The sequence below is a fragment of the Gossypium raimondii genome, chromosome 6, assembly GCF_025698545.1.
Source record: "Gossypium raimondii isolate GPD5lz chromosome 6, ASM2569854v1, whole genome shotgun sequence".
In the NCBI taxonomy this organism is placed as follows: Eukaryota; Viridiplantae; Streptophyta; class Magnoliopsida; order Malvales; family Malvaceae; genus Gossypium; species Gossypium raimondii.
In genome coordinates, this window is record NC_068570.1 from 12,504,206 (window position 1) to 12,516,679 (window position 12,474).

Sequence of the window (12,474 nt, forward strand, 5' to 3'; positions counted from 1 at the left end):
ATAATTTAAAGATTTCTACGGATCAAAATACTAAGTTAAGAAATTACGTAATTTAGATAATGACAGATGAAATTTAGGTGAATTCTTTCCTGGGTATTGTTTCGCTTCTTGGTTATTATTAGATTATTTTCCTAATTTGTTCTTTGTTGTATTCAGTAGTTAATTAATTTAGTTAATTTTAATTTTAATCAATCACTCGAATTTATCGGTTAAATAATAGAAAGACAGTAATTACTAATACTTTTAGTCTTCGTGGGAACGATATCTTTACTCACCGTAGCTATACTATTAATTGATAGGTGTACTTGCCTTAGTTAGATTTTTAGTTGGTTTTGTGGACATCATTGGTAATCCCTTTTAAAAGTTCCACTTAAAAATAACATAATATATTAATATTTAATAAATTTATAAAATTGAATATAATTTGATAAATTAAAATAATAAAATCAAATTTTTAAATTAAATCAATATAATTTTTTAAATAAATATGGTTTTATTTTAAATATTATAATAATTAATAATGTTAAAAAATTATAATTAGTAAAAATTAAATGCGTGATATTAAATTTATATATATATTAAGATAAAAATCAATATTTTGATAATATAATCTATAATGAATAAATTTATTTATTTATCAACGTAATAGTTAATATCATTTAATTAGGTTTTGGATTCATATTAAATTAAATTTGTCATTTTAAATTAATTTTCACTTAATTAATGTTATAGTTATATACCAATTAAAATTAATATTTAGCACTATAAATTTAAGTATTAGAAGGCATTTTATTAAAAATAACATATTACTAAAAAATCATATTTTAACATTATTAATATGTTTTGTTTTCATCACAAAAAATGTATATTTTATTATTATTTGAGATGTTTAGTTATTATTATTTGATATTTGATAGTTTTAATATTATTTATTTTAATAATATTTACATAATTGTGAATGTTGGCTACTATTGTGTTCGAAATACTATGTCAAAGACAATGAAATATTATAATAATGGTTCTTTGTAGGCAAAAATTGGACTCACATTCCAATAACAAGTTATATTATCTAATTACTTAATATTTTACTATTGGTGTTACCCATTTTTATTTTCAAAACTCTCAAAATGTTATTTTATTTTCCCAATTACTTTTGAAAATTAATGGACTTTTATTATAAATTAAACCAATTCTTATTTAATTCTTAATATATTGTTTAATAAAATAAAAAAAATAAACACGTAAAATCACATGCAATGCACGTTACGTGGGAGCTAATATATAACACAACTTTGAAACAACTTTTGAACTTATGAGAATACCCTTTACTGTTAATTCTCAAATATGTTGTTTTTTTAATTGGCCAAATAGGCCATTTTTTTTCAAAATTTAGGGAAATAAGCCAATTTTGGAGGACCTCTAATTTTTAAGTGTTTCTTTAGGGTTAGAGTTAGGGTTTTTTTTTAGGAATTATGGTTTAGTGTTGAGGGTTTTAAGAATGAAACCGTGAAAGTTTATAGGTAAATTTGAGGGGTTGGGGATGCGATAACGTGTCTCAAAACACATACATTTCATTTGTTATGTTTGGATAGGGTCATTACCTCATAAACCCATCCTGTGGAAGTCAAGTTTCGGGGTGATAGTGTTTAATATAATCACAGGTTAAATTTTAAGTGGAGGTCCGAGTCGGCGGTCGTGATGCAGTCACGGGTTCGAGCTTTTTAGATACTCGCAAATGATGCCTTATATATACCATACATAAGGTTGAGGTCATATTCATAGGGTAAAATGAAGGATTTTCAATGTAATCAACGCAATTTTTTCTCTATTTACCTTTCATTCTTATCTAAAGGCTAACACCAATGTGGACATAAGAGGGCTCTCAGGCAGAGAACGACAACGATTGTAGTTATTAATGGGTTGTTTAATAATGACAACCATTGTTGCCTTGAAAGGTGCATCACCTTTACTCCCATGTCACAGTCGTTGCCCAACTGAAAGTTCTTCTGTGTCCACGGCGGTGCTGACCTTTGGATAAGAAGAAAGGTTAAAGATACCGATTGTATGGAAATAAAGAAAAAAATTATGCCGATTATAGTGGGAAGCCCTACAGTTTTTCCCTATGATTATACCCTCAACTTCTATATGATATTTATAAGGCAACATCTCCGACTATCCAAAAAGTTTGAGTTCGTGCCCGCATAACGACCATCAATTGACTCCCCTATTATACTCTGATCCATGACCTCATAATGACCATCGATCAAGACCTCTACATAGACTTTCACTCGTGACTGTATAAAGTAAAATCACCTCGAAACCTGACTTCCATAGGACAGGTCTCTGAGGAAATGATCTCATCTCGGCAGGATATATGAAATGTTTGTGTCTCGAAGTGATATTGCATCACCTACAACTCAATAATATCTTAAACAGGAAATGTTATTAACGATGAAATTTTTTAACACGGTAGAAGATTTAGTCATTTTGGTGTTGGTTATAAATGGCATGTACTAGGAGCCCTTTTTGGTTAATTTGTTCATGTTAATAATATTTGAACTTGGTTTGGGAAATCTTTGTAGTTATGTAGATATGTTTGGTATCTTTGGCTTAAGGTTGTGATTGTAAATGCTTTTGGTCATTTGGTTTATGTCTTATGAAGATAATTTGAAATGTGGTAAAATGTATGTGATGAATGAATGATTTGGGTATGTTAAGTACATGTTTAAGGTATTAACTTGTGATTGTAGAGTGTGTGGTTATTGGATGTTTAAATTGTGGTACCAATGAGGGTACATTGGTTAGGCACTTAGATTGAATATTTTGGTATGTTTTAGGCTTGTTAGAATGTCTTTTGAAGGTATGTTAATGGTTGAAATTGGTATGGCTTGGCACCTAAGGAATGGATATTGTTTTAGCTTTATTTGGAAGTCGTTTTAGGTGTACACAGACTGGGGCACGTGTTTTCACATAGTCGTGTGCCACACATTGCCATGTGTGTTATTGATTTTAAAGTGTAGGTTTTTACACATAGCATCAGGTTGTTTAATGGTCTGGAGACACAACCGTGTGACCTTATTTCGAAACTCACACGAACGAGCACACAGTCGGCGACATGGCTGTGTGACCCAAATTTTGAATTGTACACATTTTGGCCACACGGCTTGGGCTATGTCACACGACCTGGCCACATAGCCATGTGACCCATATTTTCAAGTTTTTTTACATTATTCTATTTTATTTCAATTAAGTCCCTGATTGTTCTCGAATTGATTTTAAGGCTTTGTAGACTCGATATAAGGTCAGTAATTGTATACATACTATGAATTATGATTAGATTTGAATATTTGATATTTAAATTAGTAAATGAATGGTTTTATGATTTAACGGTTTTATGATGTAAATTGTTTTGATATGTGCCGTAATACTCCGTAACCCTAATTCGACGACGAAGATGGGTTTGAGATGTTACATTATTAGTGAAAATGTTTGCCTAGTAAGGTCCTTGTCCTAACCTCTAGCTTGCTTTTCCTCACTAATATATCCCACCGCATTAGTGAAGTTCTACGGAATACTTCGCTATACAACCACCACCATCATTGGACCAAGTCCAGCAACCTAGACATCCTTTATTGGCATAGTCTTACCAATCCAACCCGGTTCGTCAAATCAAGGTGTTACACCTTAGTTGCTGCCTCCTTTAGAAATACTCATTGTTTCCATTGAACCACCTCTAGTGAGATCAAAAGTAGAAAGACATCTCAAAATCAAGTCATATCGGCAGCAGAATTAGGAGATCGAAACATGATCTAAAGCTGTCACACCCTTTCACCTAGAGTGAACCAATACATCACGAGCAAAGGATGTCACATTTGTACACTAAGACTACTCAACTCGAACATCAAATTTAAAACTTTTTTTTAACATAAATAGACTCTTTTGGAGTTATTCAAGTCATTTTTATGCTTTCTTTAAAATTTGGATACAAACGGAGACCAATCAGGACTTATTCAAGTCAAAACAGGGTAAACAATATCAATGTCACCACAATGGGAAGTGGTTGTCATGATACTAATTAATGTCACAACACTGAGCTGCTAATGTCACGACACTGAAAAAATATTACTAAACAAGGTCAATGTCGCTACACTAGGATACTGATGTCGTGACACCAAAAACATATTACTCTAATTACATGTCCATTGTCTCGATACTGGAGACAGATTACCTAAAACATGTTTGAAACATGAAAACCAAGTCTAAACCATCATCAATCATTCCAGATTACTTTTAAACAATATACAACATAAATCTCCATCAAAGCATCACATGATTCCAAATATAACTCAATCAAAATTTAACTAAGTTTGTATGGTTAACAAAATGATCAAGATTCTTCAAGTATTTTCACTAAAAATCATGTCCACATACTTTGCATTAACCTATGTACATGCCATAATCTATAACCAAAATGTCAAAATCATGTTCTCTTCTAATCCTTGAAATGTGATGTGCAACACCCTCAACTCGATCTGATTGGCCAAATCCGGTTCTTGGGTATTACCACTCTAATACATACAAAAAATTAATCTACTTATGCAAATTTAAATCAATTACAACTTATATAACTACAAAGTTTTGAAACTAGAATACATGATTACGTGTAAAACTACAACACGTATGATAGGTTACAACGATATCTAAATAGAAATCCTAATCCATTATAAACTCCCCAAAGTAGGGACTTTTAAGCAACCACTCAGCCATGGGACACATCGCCAAACTCGCTCTGTATGCATAATAATTGGATATTCCACTTCTTGGCGTAGTCTTGGCATCGTCCCTCCTAGCGCAGACCCACATCATCTCACTTGAAACATAACACACATAGATAAGTTCATATGAAATTAGTGAGGGAAACATCATTTATCGATGTCATATTTGCACATTGCAATTGATAGTTTGTATAGACGATCTCATCGTTCTTAACCTTCAACTTTGTTTCTGGTGAATACCTCCCCCAATTCTATTCTCATTTTCGCATCAAATACCATACCTTACTCTAAAATCGCTTCCTCCTATCGAAGTCTTCAATACATCACTTACTCCCTTCAATTAGAACAATCATAAATCTTTATCCATTTCCTTTCCAGAGGTTAATGCAATCAATGACAGTATTACACTTGCAAACTTGCTTCTGAGCCATCAAACCATCACAATTCAAATGAATATGTGCAGAGCTGACAAATACCCACCTTTGAACATACAAATTTACATCCATATTTTTAGTAGAGTCATAGCCTTATATAACTCCTTTTTATCATATAAACCATAGAGACATCAAACCTTTTTGTATCTTATTGATTTCGTTTCAGAGTCATGCTGAACGCGCCAAATTGGTTCATCACAGAACCCGCCACAAGAACATTCCTTTCGGTACACCACTGAGAACTTTATTTTAACACGCCACCAGGGCATTTCTTTTAGAGCTCCCTATAAAAGATACCCTTTCATATTGTGCCATAAAGGTGTTCCTTTTATATTGTGCCACAAAGGGGTTCTTTTCATATTGCGACACAAAGGCGTTCATTTCATATTGCGCCACAAAAGTGTTCTTTTCATATTACACCACAAAGGTGTTCCTTTTATATTGAGCCACAAAGGTTTTCTTTTAGGGCTCGCTACGAGGGCACTTTCTTTCTAGATGTGTTTGCGATATAAATTTGCCTAGGCTCATATTTCGTGAAGTTTACCCATCATCATCCCGGGACATGTAAAAAACCCCATTGGGTAATAACCATCCTTTAGCCCATTATAGAGGGTGCATGACCGTGGACTTTCCATTTCCAAAATCAAACATATTCACTCATATCATCCCTTAAATGGACCCTCGAGGCCTAATATATGCATTAGAAACAAGTTGGAACTAAATCAGAAACTCAGAGAATTTTTTACAAAATTTCAAAATTTTTCTTAAGTGCAGGGGACACACATTCGTATGGCCAAGCAGTGCGGCTCACAAGGTCAAATGACACACCCGTGTTCCAGGTCATGTAGGCATTTGTGGTGAGGCACACGGCCGTGTCCCAGCCTGTGCCCAATTTAGGGGGTATGTTGACTTGGTCACACGGCCAAGCCACACACCCGTGTGCTATGCCGTGTGAACATTTTTTTTCACTAATTTGGTGCAGGGGTCACACGACCAAGACACACGTCTGTGTGCTAGGCCATGTGACACACATGGTTGAGACACACACTCGTGCCTCTACCCGTGGAAAAATACCTGAGCATTCGGTTTTGAAATTTTAAGATGCAGGGGACACACAGCCAAAACACACACCCATGTGCTAGGCCGTGTGTCACAGACAGCTGAGACACACATCCGTGTCTCTGCCCGTGTGGGCAAAATAAGACCATTTCCAAGCTTTATTTCTGACCCAAACTAGGCTTCCATCTACAGCAACATTTTAACACATTCACCAACCAATTCAAGACATTTAAAACAAGCCAAAACCAAGTCTTAAACTTGATATTTTACACATACAACCAATGTACTCTTAGGTTTCCCAATAGATAATTTATTATTATGTCATTCTAAAAGCTATACTTACCTAGATACCAAATGCAAATATGCATAATCATATTAATACTTCAAACATGATAATACCATATATATATATATCAAAATATGACCACATCTAAAACAAGCTCCACTTCTCATACGACACTCCCCGAAATGCAATTTATTACAATGTTTGCATTGGGGTTTAGATTTCCAACATTTCCAACACTAGCTACTGATAGGGTCGGAGATCTCGGATTAGAGCGTTGAGTACCCCATAGATGTGATAGAACGATCATGATATTTCTTTGATTTCTTTTAAGTTGACGATTGTGACTTTCCCATAAACCTTTTACTTGAAGTCTGGGCTTCCATCTCTGTTTGCCTCTTTTCTTTACTTAGTTCTTCAGCTTTATGTGCTCGGTCAACCAGTATAACGAATTCTTTTAATTCTAGAATCCCAATTAACAACTTGATGTCTTCATTTAATCCCTCTTCAAAACGTTTACACATGGAAACTTCAGTCGAGATACATTCTCTGGCATATTTACTTAACCAAACAAATTCCCGTTCATACTCAGATATAGTCATATTTCCCTATTTAAGTTCTAACAATTCCTTCCTTTTTTATCAAGGAACCTCTGGCTAATATACTTCTTTTTGAATTATGTTTGGAGAAATTCTTATGTGATACTTTCCCTTGGTACAACAGAAGTAAGGGTATTCCACCACTGATAGGCTGAGTCTTTTAACAGAGACATAACACATTTCAAACATTCAGCCCGGGTGCAAGATAATTCATCTAGAACCCTGATGGTATTTTCTAGCCAAAATTCATCCCTTTCCGGATCGTCTTCAGCAGTAGCTCTAAATTCTTCTACCCCATATTTACAGATTTTATCTACCGGAGGCTTACCAGTTCTAACAGATTTAGCACCTTGTGGCATATCAGGAACCAGTTGAGGAGGAGTAGGGGGAGGTTGTTGTACAAAAGGATTTGTTCTTAAGAATTCAGTGAAGTATTCATTCATCATTTGAAAGAAGGCTTCTTTAGCCTCCTCACCTCGGCCCTCAGATACGGGCCTTCTACTACTTGAAGCAACTGTTTGAACTGAAGCTTGAGCATTACCCTCAGCTTCCTCGGATTCAGCTCGGTTGGATGACATTACTATATGAAAAATATATTTAAAATGGTCAGGAGATATCACACTATCACGAATTATATAATTACATGTATAGTTAGAATCGTACTTGCTACGTTAGTCCAAGAATCGGCTAAACCGTAGCTCTGGGACCAATAAATGTAACACCCCTAACCCATGTCTGTTGCTGGAATAGGGTTACTGAGTATTATTGGAGTTTACAGATCAAATATATATAACTTGTATCATTTATTATTCATATTCGAAAATAAAACATATTCAATCATATCATCCCTTAAATGGACCCTCGAGACCTAATATATGCGTTAGAAACAAGTCGAGACTAAATCAGATACTCAGAGAAATTTTCGTGAAATTTCAAAATTTTTCTTACATGCAGGGAACACACGCCCGTGTGGTCAGGCCATGTGGCTCACACGGCCAAGTGACACACCAGTGTTCCAGGCCGTGTGGGCATTCGATGTGAGGCACATGGTCGTGTCCCAACTCATGTCCAATTTAGGGGGTATACTAACTTGGTCACACGGCCAAGTCACACGCCTGTGTGCTAGGCTGTGTGAACATTTTTATTTTCGATAATTAGGTGCAGGGATCACAGGACCAAGACACACGCCCATGTCTCTGCCCGTGTGAAAATACCTAAGCATTCTATTTTGAAATTTTAAGATGCAGGGGACATATGGTCGAAACACACACCCATGTGCTAGGTCATGTGTCACACACGGCTGAGACACACGTTTGTGTCTCTGCCTATGTGGACGAAATAAGGCCATTTCCAAGCCTTATTTCTGACCCAAACTAGTCTTCCACCTACAAGAACATTTTAACATATTCACCAACCAATTCAAGATATTTAAATCAAACCAAAACCAAGTCTTAAACATGACATTTTACACATACAACCAATGTACTCTTAGGTTTCCCAATAGACAATTTATTATTATGTCATTCTAAAACTTATACTTACCTAGATACCAAATGCATATATGCATAATCATATTCATACTTTAAACATGATAATACCATATATATATATATATATATATATCAAAACATGACCATTAAAAGCCATTCCAATGGCTATTTACAACCAAAACATCTGTACATCAACATTTGACAAATTTAACCTATACATGCAATTATATCCTAATTAAAGTTTACTGTTTATACCAAAAAGTGCTGAAGGATGGTGTGATCTTACTCCGACCCGCTCCAACCTTATTGTAAAATAGAAGAAATAAAATAGAGTAAGGATTTAATGCTTAGTAAGTTCGTATAACGGGAAATTAACTTACCATTCATTTTCATTTAAAGTAGCATACAAAGTACATCCAAATCAATTTAATCAATAACCTAACACACATACATCTTTAAGCAAGTTAGTCATGTAATTCAAATGCATATCAAGTAATAGAAATGAGCTCATCGTATAAACATTTCCATGTATTGTTAGGTAGATACAATTATTAATTCATCTAATCCTTAACTTATATCGAAACTTTTCCCGTTGAACCTTATGAAATATCGATGGACATTGGGTGGTGCACATGAAGTGTACAAATCTGTAATTCGTCAACTCATATTCAGAAGTGTTCATAAGAACACTTAAACAAGAAGCACTCTCTCGAGCCATATAATGGGAACCTCATGTGAGCCATGTAATGAGGAGCTTATCTAGGCTTTATAACAGGAAGCCCATAAGAACCATATTTAGGAAGATCATGCGAGCCAATATCAGGTAGCTCCGAAGAGCCATTAATAGGAAGCTCTGAATAGCTTAATATTGGAAAGTTCAAGCAAGCCTTATCGGGAAGCTCACAAGGAGCTAATTAACGGAAAGCTCACGAAGAGCCACAATCGGGAAGCTCATAAGAGTTGGGGTGTGTCTACAACACATGTAAGATCACAACCAATCGTGATGCTCCCAAGAGCTATTAATAGGAAGCTCACAAGAACCATATAACGGGAAACTCGAGAGGGCTAATAACGACACGCTCTTTTGAGCTGTGGTGTATCCGCAACATATGCAGGACTACAACCAATTCGGGAAATCCTGTATCCATCGAATTTTCATTTGTTCAAACTGGACTTAACATTTATTGGGCATTAACGAATATTAAATCAATTTCATATACATAGCAATTATGCAGTTCACATATATAACATTTAATTCAAACATATAAATGTACATAATTTAGTTACACGAACTTACCTCGACACTTGTTCGTATACGAGAATCTACTAATTCGATACTTTTTGTTTTCCTCGATCCAGTTTCGTACTAAGTCTATCCGAATCTATACGAGTAAATTTAACTCAATTTAATACAATTCATATTCAATTCAATCCAATTCACATTTTAGGCAAAAGTACCATTTTGCCCTTATACTTTTAATTAATTCCAATTTCATCCCTAGGCTTGGAAAATGAAATTCATGCAATTTAATCCTTATTCCAGGCCTAACCCTATTTTTCATATAACAATAACAGTCCATTATTTTACAAAAATAAAAAATTTTCTACGAATTTTACAAATTTTCAATTTAGTCCCTAAATCACAATTTCATGAAAATTTCCTTCACAAAAGTTGTTCATCTATCAACAACCTTTCATTTTCTACCATAAATTTCAAAAGTCAGCATACTCATCCATGGAAAAATTTTAATACTATGATAGCTTTTCAAATTAATCCCCAAAACAGCTAAATTAGATTGTTACAATCTCGGAAAAGTAAAAATTACTAAAAACGGGATAAGAATGCTTACCGAATTAAGCTTGCTTGAATTCTTTTCTCTTAGCCAGGGTTTCCATGAAAATAATTTGGGAAAGATGATGAAATAAGATGATATTTTATCTTTTAATTAATTTTCATCTTTTATTATTTCTACTTTCCAATTTAGTCCTTTTCTTTTCTTGAATTTCCATGGATGAATCATCATACTTATCTACTAACTTCTCTTAATGGTCTATTTGCCTTATAAGGACCTCAAATTTTGAATTCCATAGCTATTTAATCCCTCTAACTATTAGAATCCAACTTTTGAACTTTATGAAATTTGGTCCTTTCTAGCAATTAAACTTGAAATCGGTATGATTTTCTTAACAAAATTTTCATACGTCATTCCTATCATAATGCAAACCATGCAATAATATTAAAATAATTTTCTTTCTGACTTGGATTTGTGGTCCCAAAACCACTATTCTGATTTTACTGAAAACGGGTTGTTACAACCGCGGTGAACAGGCATAAACTCTCTTAACAAACTCTTCATGCAATTATACAGTCTAAGCCTAGCATTTTATTCCACCAACATACACCCACATACATTCCAGACATACATATATATAGCCAAACCTTAAACTCATATCACTTATTTAGCATTCATCATATACTTAGACTTATTATATTTCATATTGCGCCAAAAAGGTGTTCCTTTCATATTGCGCCACAGAGGCTTTCCTTTCATATTGCGCGACAAAGACGTTCTTTTCATATTACGCCACAAAGGCATTCTTTTAGGGTTTATCGCAGGGCAGTTTCATTCTTGTCGTGTTTGCGATATGGATTTGCCTAGACTTACATTTCATAAGGTTTGCCCATCATTATCCCAAAACATGCAGAAAACTCCATTGGGTAATAACCATCCTTTAGTCCCTTACAAAGGGTGCCATTGCCATGGACTTTCCATTCTCAGTTTGTGTTTAAAGTTCCAACAGACCCCTTTTGAACATCACCGTGGTAAACATACATAGACTCTCATGACAGACTCTTCATACACTTATACAGTCTAAGCCTAACCTTTTATTCCACCAACATACACCTACATACATTCCTGACTCACCATATGCATTCTAGGCATGCATATATATAGCCAAACCTCAAAATCACATTACTTATTCACCATTCATCATATACTTAGACTTATCAGATTCCATACTAGCTACACATAATATCCTCAACCAACAATCATACATTTACAAATATCTTTTAGTAATTATTTATATAGTTACATACATATCATATTATACCTTTCAGGATCTCAGCTTCATATTTCATTTAGTATCCTACAGATTTCTTTGCATGAACAATACATATACAAGAGTCAATGTAGAGACTCACATGAAAACCTCAGATAGCAGCTTGAACTCTAGATCCGACGAGAAACTGCAGCAACCATTGCTTATCAAATAGAATGACTCCATTAAAACCCATTCGTAACCTTTACCTTCATCCCAAACCCAAATAACCCTCAAATAAAGCATTCATTCTTCATTTAACTATCCATGCACTTATTCAAACTTAACCCTTCTCTACCCATAATATCCATATAACAACCCATTTTTTAGTGGTGTTGGAAACAGTGGTTCCAGGACCAAAACTCTAATGTATCAGTCCGTAATATTATTGAGTTCATTAGTGTTGTATTAAAATTTGGTTTAGAAATTTTAACTCTTAGATAGTTAATTAAGTAAAAAGGACTAAATCATAAAATTTGTAAAAGTTTGTTTCTCTTAGCGGAATGTGTCAAATAACATATGAAAGGCAAGGTAGGGGATTCGAATGATAAGTATACCATTAGAAATGTTAGTGGAAAGTTAGTATAGCTAATTACTTGAAATTTCATTAAGATTAACAGGTTATAATGGTAAAATTATAAATAAGTAAATAAGGAAAATATAAACAAAACATTTTAAAATTTATTGTCATCTTCTTCTTTCATATTTCACAACCGAAATCCTAGAGGAGGA